Source organism: Rhineura floridana, chromosome 14 (assembly GCF_030035675.1).
Source record: "Rhineura floridana isolate rRhiFlo1 chromosome 14, rRhiFlo1.hap2, whole genome shotgun sequence".
In the NCBI taxonomy this organism is placed as follows: domain Eukaryota; kingdom Metazoa; phylum Chordata; class Lepidosauria; order Squamata; family Rhineuridae; genus Rhineura; species Rhineura floridana.
The window spans coordinates 10,904,776-10,920,813 of NC_084493.1; the positions used below are offsets into that span (position 1 = coordinate 10,904,776).

The window sequence follows — 16,038 nt, forward strand, 5'->3', positions numbered from 1 at the left end:
AGTAAACTGGTCCCAAGCAAAAAGGGCTCTACTCTCAGGTCCATTTCATGCTAGCCAGGGAACACAGAGGTTACGGGGACATGCACCTTGTCCTCAAAGGTCCTGTGAACCTTTGGGTTGTGTGGAAGCCTTTTGGCATGACTCAGCCCTGCACGCGATCAGTGTGCACGCAAATGCATCTGACACCCATGATCCCACCTCCCTTTTGAAGCCACAATTCCATTTCATGCACACACAGATCAGGTTTATGTTTAAGCTTCTAAATGTCACCATACTCTCTCTCTCTTTCTCTCCCCCTCCCTATATATATATAATCACCCACTTTATCTTAATCATGCATTTTGCAGAACAAAGGGGAAAAATGAGTAAGTGGCACCATTTTCCCTATGCTTCTTGAATTATTCCTTGTCAAGGAAAAGTCTGTTTCCCCAGCCAGAACTAATTTAAATCAATCTGTCATTAGACATGATAAATAATACTTACTGGGGGAGGGGGGAGGAAACGACAATGGTAGCTTAGAATGTTCTTCTTTATTTCTTAAAACTTCCCAAACAAGTACTCAGATGTAATTGCTTAAAGCCGACTTCAAAAGGCTCCATTTTAATGCAGCACAAGACAGCTGCTGGCAAAATGTATAGCACTTACCATCTTAATTATCTGCGTCCCCCCCCCTTCCTAATCTGTACTACGAGGCTTGTCTATGAATAGAGATGGTATGGTGAGCCAGATTTTATGCTTTAACTGTAATACCTTAGAAAAAGGGTAATAATTATAGAATTGGTTGAAGCCTGCTCCGTGGTGGGTTTAAGTTGAGTAGACCTGCAGGTGTTTCTGTTTTCCAGGTTTGGTGATTAACTTCACTTAAAACCCAAGCTCTGTGTGTCTGTTGATGGGGAAAGGGGGAAAATACAGGGAGAACACAAATTACTTAATAGCAACACTTGGCATGATCAATTCGGGCAAAAATCAAATGCAACTGTGGGGGAATCAAGCACTATTAACAAGCTGACTTTCCTGCTCACAGATAATTTCAAATCTATCTTTGTACCTGGATAATTTTATGCTAGGGATCAGTGAGAATTTCGATTCAGTTTGCATTTCAGACCAACTCTCAATTCACACCAAAATGCAGCCATCCTTCGAAATTTGCACTTACTTAAATTTTGCGATGCAGTTCACCATCCAGTGTTTACAGAAATGCATATATTAGGGGAAGGTGTGCACATAAATGATTATATGGGTTAAAATAACATGCAAAAATGCATTATATGACAATAAATGGCTTGCAAAACTGTGTACATTATTTATTTATTTATCTATTTATTTGTTAAATTTATAATCTGCCCTTCCTTCCAGAAGGAGCCCAGGGCAGCAAACAAAACACTAAAACACTCTAAAACATCTTTTTAAAAGACTTTAAAATATATTAAAACAAAACATCTTTAATTTTTTTTAAAAAAAAAAAGCTTTAAAAACATCTTAAAAAGCAATTCCAGCTCAGACGCATACTAGGATAAGGTCTCTACTTAAAAGGCTTGATGAAAGAGGAAGTCTTCAGTAGGCACCAAAAGATAACAGGGATGGGGAGGGAATTCCAAAGTGTTGGTGCTACTATATTAAAGGTCCACTTCCTATGTTGTGCAGAACAGACTTCCTGATAAGATGGTGTCTGCAGGAGGCCCTCACCTGCAGAGTGCAGTGATCGATTGGGTATATAAGAGTAAGACAATCTTTCAGGTATCCTGGTCCCAAGCTGTATAGGGCTTTGTGCACCAAAACCAGAACTTTGAACAGGTAGCTAATGGGCAGCCAGGGCAATTCTTTCAGCAATGGGGTAACATGTTGGCAATGCCTGGCCCCACCACATTTTGAACCAACTGCAGCTTCCAGACCAAGCTCAAGGGCAACCCCACATGGAGCACATTACAGTAACCAAGCCTGGAGGTTACTGGTGCATGGACAACAGCGGTCAGGCTATCCCGGTCCAAAAATGGACACAGCTGTCTTACCAGCCGAAGCTGCTAAAAGGCATTCTTAGCCACTGAGGTCACCTGGGCCTCTAGTGACAAAGATGGATCCAGGGACATCCCCAGACTACAAACCTGCTCTTTCAGAGGGACTCCATCCAAAGGGACCCCATCCAAAGCAGGCAACTGACCAATTATCCAAATTCAGGAACCACCAACCCACAGTGTCTCCATCTTGATAGGATTCAGAGTCAGTTTATTGGCCCTCATCTAGCCCACCACTGAGGTCAGGCACTAAGTCTAGGCACATTAGTCAAAACCTCCTACAAAAATGTGTTTTACTAGGCAGAATTCACACTAAAATGCTGGAGAATTTTCATGAGGATTTTTTTAAAATGCAGATTACTTCAGAAATGGGGAGAACTGCATTTAAGATTGAAAAAAGTGAGAAACTGAGAGAATTGAAATTGGCAGATCTTTTCATCCTTACTTTATGCCATTGAAAAATTAAAAGTTACCATCACTTAGGGATGGACAGATCTTCCAATTTTGGTTTCTCTCAGTGTCTCCAGTCTCAATCTGTTCTCCACATTTTCACATCACTTTGCTCTTTTTTTTAAAAAAAAACTCATGAAAATTCATCAACATTTGAATATGAATTTCTTCTAATATGCATGTTTTGTATGTATATTACAGTAATACACACATTCGTGCAAAACAGCTTTCACTAATATAATGGTCTTTTGCGTGTTGTTTCACTAATATATGTGTTTTTATGTACACTTTACCCTACATGCCTTTTCCTACAGATTACTTGCTGCAGAACAGTGTAAAATTTTGAGAAGTTTAAATTTCCAAATATTTCTGCGTTTTGGTTTGCATATTGTTCCAGAAACTGCCAGTTTGGTAGGTTTGTCTTTAAATGCAAACTGAGTCAAATTTCTCCCCCATCCCTACTCACTGGGGTACATGGGATTTGTCATTTCCCTTGCCTCCTGGCCCTAGTTATTGAATTGTGATGCAGAGCAAACTACGCATCAGTGGTGGCTGGTGTCCCTTGGAGCCAATAGGGTGAAAGGCTAGGAGATCCATAGTATATACAGCCAGAACCAATTACTGGTAGAGCCAACTAGTTCTACCTTGCTCCCCTTCCTCCTCCCTGCTGAATTCTACAAGGGGCAGCACTGAGACTTAAGGAGGAGGAAGTTGACTGGTGGTGCCACCCACTGGACTAGTTGTAAGTAAGAAGGCAAGCCGATGGGGGCTGGCTGGCTAAGGGCAGACTGGGACAGGTGGAACAATGTCCCTTCTGCCCCAGTGGACCAGCCCCCACAGCTGTGCATCTCAGCAGCAAATTAAGCTCCTGAGTATGCACAAGAATGTCCAGCCTGAAGGTCATCTCATGCCTGCGGTGTCCCTTTCCTACTGCTAGTTCTCTTTTCCCCCTCCCCAAAATTATAAATTTAAGTTTAGCTTAAAACTCCCCATGGCTTTGGGTTATATCCAGTGTTAGACATATTCAGAGTAGATCCACTGAAAATTAAAGGACATGACAAAGTTAGGTCCATTAAGTTAAGTGGGTCTACTCTGAGTAGAACATTGGATATCGCCCTTTACTATTTCAGCCTTTCTCAGAAAAACCTTTCCCCCCACCACCAAAAAAAAATCATCCAAGAAAGCTTTGCCAGGGAGAGGGAGGATTAATTCCAAAAATGAGCAGGGGAATGCTCCCCCATCCTGACTACTTCACTAAAAGCTAAATAAATGGGCCTATTTTCTTCCGTCAGATGTTGAAGGGTATGAGATGTCCCACAGAGCTGAAGCACTGAAAGTGACACCTACAACTGAGGATAATTTGGGAAAGTGGTGAAATTACTTGGCAACTCTTTCTGAGATAATGTGAGTCCTGATCCATTTTGAAGCCCTTGGGATACATGTCAGGAAAGGGAGTGGGGGAGGAGAGGCTGCACACAGATGTCTGATACCCTCCCATTAGACCCATTCAGCCTCCAGGTCTTCATCCCGTGTAGCATCTAAAGTAACCATAGAGGCCTTTGATACCACAACTGGGCCGATGCAAGCATCAGTATAGGAAGAGAGAGAGAGAGAGATTCAAATTTAGGAAGAACATTTTTTTTAAGCAGCAGGTTGAAAAACTCCCAAATGGTTAGCTTTCGTTCAACTTTGGGAATCAAGTTTGTTTATATGTTCTGCAAGATGATACTGCTGAGCTTAGGCCATAAACAAGAATATATTATTTGAAACGTATTTGGTATTATGTTGGCTTGGCATAAATATTTACTTTTATAGTGCAATCCTATACATGTCTGCTCAGAAAGAAATCCCATTGAATTCAATGGAGCTTACCCTCAGGTAAATAGGATTATTTTTAGTATCAGTATTCAGTAATAATTATTTAATAATAAGGGAGCCTCGTTGGTGCGGTTGACAGCGTGTTGGTCTCATAAACTAATTATTTTATAATAAGAATAAGGTTAAGAAAGTTATTTTTATGCTGTGCTTCCTCTCAAAGAAGCCCACAGTAACAAACTACAAAACAATAAAAAACATCCTTTTTTAAAAAACAACAAATAAATAAAACAAAACAAATATCCTCACATCTATTAATTTCAAAGTTGCCTTTCAGCCACCAAATGGTTAGATTAACAGGAATGTTTTAAAATTCCACCTAAATGTTGATAATCCAAGGGACAGACACACCTCATCAGGAGGGACATTCCATAATGGCGAGCCGCTGTTGAGAAGGCCCTGCCATGGCTCAGTGCCAGCCAGGTAGCACCAAGCACCACCACCACCACCAGGGCCTCCCATGTAGATCATAAGCCCCAAGATAGTTGATATTGGGAAAGGTGGCGTTTTAGGGACTTGTGCCCTAAGCCATTTAAGGTTTTGTGTGCTAGTGCTGCCACCTTGAATTTGATCTGGTGTTTCACCGGCAATCAGTGCAGCACTTGCAGGACTGATGACACATCATCCCATCGGGATGCCCCACTCACCTACCTGGCAGCTACGTTATGCACTAGCTGAGCTTCTGGACCATCTTTAAATTGTTTTTTTTTAACAATTTTTAACAATTTTCTCCCAGGAGCTCAAGAGCAGAGTGCATTGCAGTAATCCAAACAGGAGGTTGCTAGCACATGGACGGCTAAGGCCAGGCTGTCCCAGTCCAGGAACAGCCATATAGTTTCCCACCTGATTCCCAGAAATGAGAGCCGCCCACTAGGGATGGCTGGGAATTTTGATTCAGTTCGCATTTCCAGGAAAAATTAATCAAATTTGCAATTTCCGAAACAATATGAGAACTGAAACACAGCCATCCTTTGAACTTCGTGTTTATTAGAATTGTGGGGTGCAGTTCACCAACTAAACAATATTTACAACAATGCATACATTCGGGGAAAGTGTGCATCAAAACGAATATATGAGTGAAAATAGCAGGCAAAAAGGCATGATGATGTGATGAGAAACAGCTTGTACAAACGTGCACCTTTGTCAACACTGCCTACAAAAATGTGTTTATGTGGAGAAATTCTCACTAAAATGGTGGAGAATTTTCATGAGGAACTTTTTAAAGAAATATCGCAGATTGCTACAAAAATGTAGAGAACTGAATTTAACATTGCGAAAATGAGAAACTGAGAGGACCAGAACTGACAAATCTTTCCATCCCTACAGCCCACCCCCAACACCTCCATCTTACCAGCATTCAGTTTGTTTATTGGTCCTCATCCAAACAATTTCTGCCTCCAGGCACTAGTCCAGCACCTTCACAGACTCTCCTGGTTCACATGGAATGGAGAGACAGAGCTGCATGTTATCAGTGTACTGACAGCCACTGGCTGGCCTGCATAAACGGAATTGGGTCCCTTTGAGCAACTGATTGAACATTGTACTCTCTCTTTCACTCTCTTATTCTCTGTCTCGCTCACTCAGAGGCTTTCAGCGTTGAAGGGCTCTTCTCAAGAGGGGCAATACTTTTCCAAGGAGCCTGCTGCTCTGTCATTTTTTGACCTCATCTGCTATTGATTAGTACTTTTTATTATTATTTATTGGATTCATATTCCACCCTTCCTCCCAAAGGAGTCCAGTGAAGGCGAAGCCCCTGTCATAGATTTTGTTTAGCTTGGGCAATGGTAACATCTGTCTCCCACCATTGCCACCAAGGAAAGACATTCCTGTTTTTTCCTGAATACTCTTCTACACCTTCCTAGCCAAAGTCCTCTGGGCAGTTTACAATGAAGGTTAAAACTATTTTGTAAAACAAAACAGAACAATACTTATTGTCTAAAAGAGTATAAAACCAGCATGATGCAAAACCAGAATGGGACCAGCAACAACAGATAGCAGCAGATAGTTAAAAATAGGTAAGGAACATTAAAACATTTTCTTAATAGGACAATAAAAAGGTTACCTGTCTCTACAGTGACCATAACCTGGCTGCCAGTGAGCCTCTATGGCAGCCTTTCCCAACCAGTGTGCCTCCAGATGTTGTTGGACCACAACTCCCATCAGCCTCAGCCAGCATTGCCAATGGCTGAGGCTGATGGGAGTTGTGGTCCCACAACATCTGGAGGCACACCAGTTGGGAAAGGCTGCTCTATGGGAAGGACATTTCGCAACCAGAGTGCCTCCAAGTGAAAAGGTCATCGTTTTAGTAGTCACCTGCCTGAAACCATTTGGCAGGCACACCTGGAGATGTATATGGGAGGGGACGCTCCCTTAAGTAGCCTGGGCCGAGTTGTCTGAGGCAGGGATGGGGTACACTTTTGCAGTCTGAAAGCCACATTCCCTTCTGGGCAACTTCCTGAGGGCCACATGCCAGATGGGGGGTGTCAGAGGCAAATGTGGATAGAACAACAAACGCAAATTTTACTTTTGTTCAGTGGGCTAGTTTCTAAACACATACATCCTTCTCTATCCTTTAACCCAGCCTTTCCCAACCAGTGTGTCTCCATATGTTGTTGGACCACAACTCCCATCAGCCTCAGCCAGCATTGCCAATGGTCAGGAAAGATGAGAATTGTGGTCCAACAACATCTGGAGGCACACTAGTTGGGAAAGGCTGCACTAGAGCAAGGGTGGCGAACCTTTTTCAGCCCTTCTGGGCAACTTGCAAATCCCACTCTATCCTCCATGTCTGGTGTGGGTCTGCAATCATTACACCTACTTACCAGAGCAGGGGTAGCCAAGGTGGTATCCTCCAGATGTTGTTGGACCACAACTCCCATCAGCCTCAGCCAGCATTGCCAATGGTCAGGAAAGATGGGAGTTGTGTTCCAACATCTGGAGGCACACCGGTTGGGAAAGGCTGCTCTAACCAGACAAGCAAATAGCATTAGCAGAGATCAAGGACACGTTCCCATCAGCCTAAAGCACTCAAACAAAGCAGGACCAGAGAGTCCCAAGGACCAGATAGAGAGACCTGGAGAACTCATCTGGGCCTCAGGCCCAAAGTCCCCCATTTTTCAAGGTTAAGGCCAGCTCTGTGAATTGGACCACTATCCCACTATCATTCAACTTTAAACAGTCCTGGCTTCCCCCAAAGAATCCTGGAAAGTGTAGTTTGTGAAGAATGCTGAGAGTTGTTAGGAGATCCCTATTCCCCTCCCAGATCTTCAGTTTCCAGAGTTCTCTGGGAAAGGACTGACTGTTAAACGACTCTGATAATTATAGTTCTTTGAGGAGAATAGGGGTCTCCTAACAGCTCTCAGTGCCTACGGCCATACTACCCTGAACAAGCCTGATCTCGTCTGATCTTGGAAGATAAGGAGGGTCAGTCCTGGTTAGTACTTGGATGGAAGACCACCTGGGAATACCGGGTGCCGTAGCCTTAGAGGAAGGCAATGGTAAACCACCTCTGATTATCTCTTACCACGAAAACCCTATGAATATATAAAGATTCATAGGGTCGCCATAAGTCGTAATCGACTTGAAGGCATATAACAACAACAACAACTCTCAGCACTCTTCACAAACTACCCTTCCCAGGATTCTTTGGGGGAAGCCATGACTGTTGAAAGTGGAATAATTATGGAATAAATGTATGGCATGATTGTGGTCTTGGTCCCAGAACAGACAGGAAGACTGTGATTGTATAATATTAGGACTGCAGCAGGAATGTGGGATAACTCCAGCCTGTCACCACTTTGCTGCATGGCTTCTGCTCGCTGAGGCTCAGAAACAATCCCATCTGAGCACAAAGCAGAGTGTGATGTCTTTTGCCTTGAAGAAGACTGTGTGTTCCCCCCCCCTTTGAATAGCAGCTGTGGCAGTGTGAACATCTGGGACGAGCATAGTGGCTGTGAGACATGCTTAAGTGTCACAGACCCACCCTTGAGCGAGGACCGTTCTTTTTTTTTCATTTCTGCAACAGAGAAGTGTCAAAAACAGCGCAAATGAACCTCGGGTTTCAATTTGGCACGAAATGCGTCGCTCTGAATAGACGCAGCAGATAATTTCCTCCTTGGGTCCTGCCACCTAGCATTATTTTTTCACAGTTTCAAATTAATATTTGTGAAGAGAAAAATAGGGATGCCTCAGAAGAAGAAGAAAGAGATAGTGGCATGATTCCTCTCACCTTGCAGGGCTAAACTTTCCAAACTAATCCCTTTGCTGAGCTGAGAGAGAGAGAGAAAGTGAGATTGGTTGGTTAACTCACTGTCGTCCTTTCACAGAGAGTGCCGAACATCTGCCTAACCTGAGCCACTAAGGTGAGCTCTGTTGTGTTTTAATTAACTTTCCATTGTGTTGGGTTTGAATGGGCCCTTATTGCATCAGTGGGTTTATCAGGCCATGGGAGCAATGGAAAGCCATTTATGTTTCCCACAATGCCCTGGAGGAGGACTGTGTCAGGCAGGAAAATAAAATGGTGGCTGTCCCAGACTCTATGGCAATTTTGAATTCCAACAAGCCAGGCCTGGAATCTGAAGCCTTGGCATTTGCCCAAGGCAGCCAGGTGCAGGTGCAAGGCCTGATGTAGGGGCCATGCTTCAGTAATATATGTGTTGTAGTCCAATGTAGTGGATAGAGTGTTGACTTGGGTCACACCTATGCTATACATTTAAAGCACTCTTATACCACTTTATAAGTCATGGCTTCCAGTAAAGTATCCTGGGAACTGTAATTTGTTACGGGAGCTGGGAACTGTACCTCTGTGAGGGATCTCCTAATAACTCTCAGAATCCTTAACAAACTACAGTTCCCAGGATTCTTTGGTGGAAGCCATGACTGTTAAAGTGTTAGAAGGATACTCTAAATGTACAATGTGGATATGACCCCAAGTCCCAAGAGGCTTACAGTCTTGGAAATCAAAACATTACACAGTAGAGAAAGGGAAAGGAAATAGAGGTAGGGAGTAAACAGGGAAAATATGTGCACTTATTTCAGTTATGCCTTCAGAGGCCAAGCTATAGTAGGACCATATCATTTAGATTTTATGGAAAAGGTGGCTTTTGAAGAGGGTCTTCATGGCTCATTGGTAATGTACTTGATTTGTAGTGTGGTGTATTGAATTCTGCACCCCAGAGTCTCACCTTTTTCTGAGCCCCTGCCTCTTCTAAAACACAGATGGCGGCAACGAGAGAGACCTTTTCAGTGGTGGCTAGGGTTGCCATATTGCCCGGATAGCCGGGTTTTACCCGGATTCTATGCATGTCACCCGGCGCCCGGCTAGCCCCTTACATGGCCCGGATTCTCAGTTTTAATTTTTTTTAAAAATTAAGTTTCTAGGTGGTCGGGTTCTCGAGATATACATAAAAACGTCAGCCACTCCCCTCGACTGTTAAATCTTTCTTTAAACAGTACTGTACTATAGCACTTTGTAGCTTTAACCCCGCCCGTTCAGCATTGCAGCCAATCAGGGATTGTGTTTCAGTTTAATTGACCTGAGGCAGTGTCTAGAAAACAAAATGGTGGCTTCACCCCCCCCCCCCGTTTATCTGAAAATCTCATAAATTGGGTAAGTATATACATTTCAGTTTTTTTTCCTCTTGTGTGCAGGAGTCAGAGCTTGGGCAGTGTTTTGAAAACCTTCCCAATACTTGCTGTTTGTAAAAGCAATGCTAATCCCATATGCCCAAAGTAAATCCCATTTAATTCAATAGGACTTACTTTGAGTAGACATGGTTATGAATGTGCTGAAAATCAATGGGACTTTGGAGTGAATGTAAAAAAGAATTATGTGTGTGTTCTAACTCTTTCTGTCTCCAGTCCAATTTTAAAGCAAGTAGGCAGGGCTTACTTAGGTATTACAGTTTTTATTCTGTAGGAAAGTAATACTGATTTTTTTAAAACTAGTACTGATTTTTCTGCAATGACCAACTGGTTTGACAATAAACTATTATATGGGCTGTATGTATTTATACATCTGCTGTGTGTGCGTGTGCGTGTATGGAGTCTTTCCAACACCCCTGTGAGGTAGGGTTGGAAACCAATGCAGCTCACAAGAAGAAATAAAGCCATTTAAAATCCAATGACCATAAAACAAGTATAAACAGTTGCAAAACAGCGTAAAGTGGCATGATTCGGAATTTTGGGTTGTGTGAATGAAGTTGCTTATCACTTGAGGTTGCAGTTCTGTCCCTGTTTGAGTAAGCCCCACTGAATATGCTGGGACTTGCTTCTGAATAAATAAATTTAGGATTGCACTATAAATATCTTTACAGGTTGTGTAAATAATAAATATATTTGATAGTCATGCATACATATTTCTTCATTTATCATATTTTTGGTTTTTGGTTAGGAATCCTGACTGGTTGTGAGATGCTTAGTTTTTTGCCTTACTCATAGGAATCTTGTTGTGGTTGGTATGGTATTACATTTAGGAAAGTTACTGCCTTCTGTGTTTTTTTTTCGTATTTGCATTTCACTTATCTTTAACCTCACTCCGTTACAGCCATAGAAGCAACAGCAGCATATGCAAGATAATTAACTCCCATTAGTGATAAGAACAAGAATTTATAATTATTATTTCAATTAAAACAAGAGGCTTATCAATACTTTGAAGAGGACCAGATGTTTATTTTCTTTCTGAGCCCAGGACTGGGTCTTTCATGATGCCCGGTGTGTGGGGGGGAGCAGGAGAGTAGTCGATAAGACAGACATCCTGGCATTGGTAATCTAATTAGCAAGGTATGTGTGGGGTTGTTGCACACTTCCAGGCCCAGTTTCATTTTGAGTATGGAGGTGGAACCTGTGTAGATGTGGTTGAGAAATTTTGAGTTAAGCAAAGCTCTGCTTTTATAAAACCTAAGAAACATACAGATACTTTGAATTCTGAGTGCCTGCACCAGTGGAATACTGGAGGAACTTGTAAAACTTGCTGCAACAGTATTTAGAACTGAGCATGTGGTGTGAAAGACTCCTTTTCCTAACATTTTGGCTTGTTTTTCTCCACCCACCACATCTCTGAAATATATTGTATATGTTATGGTTAACTGTGCTGCTGCCCTGACTTACTTTATGTTTGTTGCTATTTTGTGTTTTTATTATGTTTTTATATTGATTGTGTATTTTTATTGTTTTTATTATATTTGTAAGCTGTGCTGAGCTCTGTTTTTAACAGCAAAAGGCCAGGATATAAATTCTCTTAATCAATCAATAAATACTCCATAGTGTTGGAAACTAGAGTCTAGGCATTTAAGGCTGAAAATGTTGCTTTAAAAAAAAAGATTTCTCACATCTTTCCCCAGTTTTTGGTGGTAATTCCTAGGCACAAAAACAAAACAACTGGACAATCCAAATATTAATATGCAAATATTTGCATAATATGTGAATAATATGCAAATAATTTGCATAATATGCAAATTAACCTGCCCAGATTTGTGGAACTGGAATATGGCAACCCTAGTGGTGGCCCACTCTTTCTATTTTATTTTTTATGTTGTTTATTAATTTATGTATTGTTGAATGCTCAGATGGCTTCCAAACGCTTTACAAAACGTAAAAATCAACTATTTGTAGAATGCTCTCCCTAAAAAGGCCCATCTGGGGCCTACCTTGATTTTTATTTTTATTTTTATTGGTTTTTTGTACCAGGCAGACTTTTCTATTCTCAGTGACCTGAAGTGGAAGATCTGAAGTGGAGATCAATGGCTGCTCATGGAGGCTCCATGTGTAATCTAGGTCCCCTGTGCACTATACATTTAGGAACATAGCAAGCTGTCTTATACTGAGTTAGACCAGTGGCCTACCTAGCTCAGTATTATCTACACTGGCTGGCAGTTGCTCTCCAGGATTTCAGGCAGGGATGTTTCCCAGCCCTACCTGGAGATACTGGAGATTGAACCTTGGACCTTCTGCATCCAAAGCAGATGCTGTACTACCAGCCCTTCCCCATATTGTTGCACTTTAAAAAGCCGTGGATTCCCCCAAAAGAATCCTGGGAACTGTAGTTTGTTAAGGGTGCTGAGAAGAGACCCCTATTCCCCTCACAGTACTGCCATTCCCAGAGTTCCCTGGGAAGAGGGATGGATTGTTAAACCATTCTGGGAATTGTAGCTCTGTGAGGGGAAGGGGGGTTCCTAACAGCTCTTAGCACCCTTAACAAATTACAGTTCCCAGGATTCTTGGGGGGGGGAGCCATGACTGTTTAAGGTGGGAATGACACTTCTTTAAATGTATAGTGCAGATGGGAGCCTGAGAAACAAAATAAAGCAGGGTTCTAAATGACCAAGGGAGCCTCCTTGCCTGGTCTGGAGAAACCTCTGATGGATAAGTCCACTGACCTCATTTACAGTGGCGTTCTGATATTGAGGGAGACCAAACAGTCATTTGTTGGTTGTTGTTGTTTTTAATGGAAGCCGTATAGCCTCCTAGTCGTCTCCCTACAGCTCACGTATTGTGTGTGTTGGGAACAGATCAGGGTGATTTTAAAAAATAAGTAAATGTATCATCTTAATTGTCTCTTTTTTAAAAAACAACAACATGAGCAATTGTATTTAACATTCATGCAGCTGGCAAAGTTGCATGAGAGCCAGCAGACAAGGTGCTAAAAACATAATATAGCAGATAGTTTCCCTTAGCTGTGCCACTAGAATACTCCTAGAAGAATATGTTTGCTTATTTTGTTTGCATCCTGGGGGAATTTCAAGCACAGTGAGCATTGCCTAGAAAAAATCATTTCTTTTAAAGTCAGGGACACTGACAAATTGTAGCCTATAATGTATGCACACAATATAACTGGGTGTGCACACGGGTGCATGTGCTCACATCCCAATCCTATTCAAAATATATATAATATGTATGAAGATACGTAATTCGATAGATATAGATACATAATGCATAAATTCATTTTGCTTACCAAAATTCCAGAGAGCAAATGAGATACAATGCTGTCTTATTCAGTAAGAGAGTATGAGCTGCAGAAATCAATTTCTTTTAATACATTTTTGTCAAACGGAGAGGGGGAGAGGCTGGTTCAATAACAAATGAGCAGTCCTATTTTTTTGTGTGTTTTTTGTTTTTCAGGAGGGAGAGGCTTAAAGGATTAGGATCAATTTATGGAACTTGATTCAGCAAGAAAAATGCTTCAGTTCTGAAACTTAATTGTGGTGGTTGAGTATAGCTGAGCTGGTGCCTATAGACCCTTTATGTTTGAGGAAATGTGTGGGTTTTCAGCCCTGGAAGGATGAGTTTGAATTATTGTACCTGCATTTGGTTTGACAATGTCTGTTACTACTTTGTTTTGTAAAACAATGACCTGGGGGAGGGATCTAGTTGAGTAATGGAGGTGTGCACCAACTACAAGATTTGGTTCAGATCCATCTTCAGCACTTTGAAGACTATACAATTTGGCTTTTAGTCTGTATCCTGATTCAGAAAAACAGAGCTTTGTGTCTCCCCCATTCACTATTATAGGCAGGGGGCAGCTCTAACTTTTTCTTTCCTTTTGACAAAAAATCCCATAAAATTTGCAGATTCACTTAGGCCCTCTTGAGTAGATAAAATGCCTCAAATTGCAGACAAACTGGTCCATGGGTATTTGTGCTGATCACCTTCAAAGTCCCCCACCCCCAAACCATCTGTAACTTTCTACATTTTGGCAGGAGTAGATGAAATTTGCAGGCATAATAGCTCCTTCTGAGGAAATTAATCCTGCCAAATTTCAGAACAATAGCTGCAGTAGTGTTTTTTTCTGCAAGAGCAGCCTTTTCAGTTCTGGGATGGTTAAAAACAAGGATTCACTCAATTGCCCCTATTTTTTAAAAAGCAATTTATATGAAAATAGAGCACATGAAGAACCATCACTCCTTCACAATTTGCACATAGGTAATACCCGTAGAATTGCCCATGTAAATATGGTGGACAACAGTCACAATAAAAATGAATATGATGCCCTATCCTATGGGCTTGCAGAGCCTTGCAGCACATTCATCAATATCTAGCTCTCTGTTCTCAAAGTATTAGGTTTGGATGGCTGGAGGGAACAAAGGAGGGCAAATTTAAAATAATCCTCTCCACTCACTTTTTAATTTCTGTGCTAGTCAATGCAATCTATCTGAAGCTGCCTTTAATGACTTTTTGGAATGATCTAGTGATTCTTGAATTCTGTTTTGCCTGTGTACAGCTAGCAAAAATCCAACTATGATCTGACCATTTTTTTACACTGTTGAAAATATTTCTGTTGTCATGTTTTGCCTGCATTTATTTTATTAGTTCGGTATATTCAGGCCATTTCTTGGGCCCCAATCTTATCCATGTTTACTTGGAGATGAGTTCCACTAAGAAGTAGTTCTGCAAGAGTAGTCAAGACACTGGGCCTGAAATGTAAACGGTGGTAATATTGTTCACCACTTATTATTCACTGATATAATATGGACACATGCACACACCACATGCAAGCATACCCTCTAAATACCAAACACATATAAGCACACAGTCATATGTTAGTTATATATGCAGAGTCACCATAAAATATCCCAAATGCAGAAATTGTTGACAGTTTCATCTGCATATGGCGAATATCCAAAATACAAGTATGCAGGTGGTCACCTAATGGTCATGTTCAGTGTTTACTAATGTAACTCCATGATTTTCAGGTGGATACAGTAGACGTTTGTATTTTTATTTAACTAACTGTAGGAAGGCCTTTGGATCCTGGTAGTATAAATTAGGACTTGCATACTATCAACCCACGGTTTGTGGTGTAGTGGTTAAGGTGTTGGACTACAAACTGGGAGACCAGGGTTCAAATCCCCACATAGCCATGAAGTTCACTGGGTGACCTTGAGCCAGTCACTGCCTCTCAGCCTCATGAAAACCCTATTCATAGGGTCGCCATAAGTCAGAATCAACTTGAAGGCAGTACATTTACATTTTTTAGGATTCAAACTAGTTTGAACCCAACAGGCTTGAGCTTCAAGTATACGACATGGCAAACCATGATTTAAAGTTGTTCGTGTGCTTTCATTTCAGCACTCAGCTTTGCAAGTTGATACTCGTATCTAGGGTAGAGTGTAACTATGGTTTCTCCATTCAGACAACTTATCAAACCATAGCTATCATAAACCTTGGTTTTCAAGTCTGCTTCAAGCCAAGGTTTCTGATCTTTATTTGCTGGCTGTTCACCAAGCATGTTCTGCCAATGTGTGCTTTCATTTCAGCACTCAGCTTTGCAAGTTGATACTCGTATCTAGGGTAGAGTGTAACTATGGTTTCTCCATTCAGACAACTTATCAAACCATAGCTATCATAAACCTTGGTTTTCAAGTCTGCTTCAAGCCAAGGTTTCTGATCTTTATTTGCTGGCTGTTCACCAAGCATGGTCTGCCAATGTGGACATAATGCAAATCCATAGTTAAGCTTCCTTTTAACCATGGCCTAAGGATGAAATCTGACATGAGCCAGTATAGCAACTCAGATCAGCCGAAAAAGTAAAACTGGAGTAAAATATGGGAGATTGTGACCCAGCGTATTGTCTTCTGTTTCACAAGAATAAGCAACTCTACATAGTTTAACAATCATATTTCAATCCGTGCTTTGCTACTCCTTCTGAAATAGGCTTGCCACAGTCAGTCCTTGCAGGTCAAATTGTGGCCTTTCAGGCAGCTAA

General features: G+C 41.5%; 1 protein-coding gene and 1 pseudogene across 6 annotated transcripts in view; both read left to right on the forward strand.

Annotated features, from left to right (window-relative positions):
• SEMA6D (semaphorin 6D) overlaps positions 1 to 16,038 on the forward strand; it is a 414,582-nt gene that overhangs the window by 160,758 nt on the left and 237,786 nt on the right. The gene's annotated exons all lie outside the window — the stretch shown is intronic.
• On the forward strand, positions 7,701 to 7,819 carry LOC133370170 (5S ribosomal RNA; annotated as a pseudogene).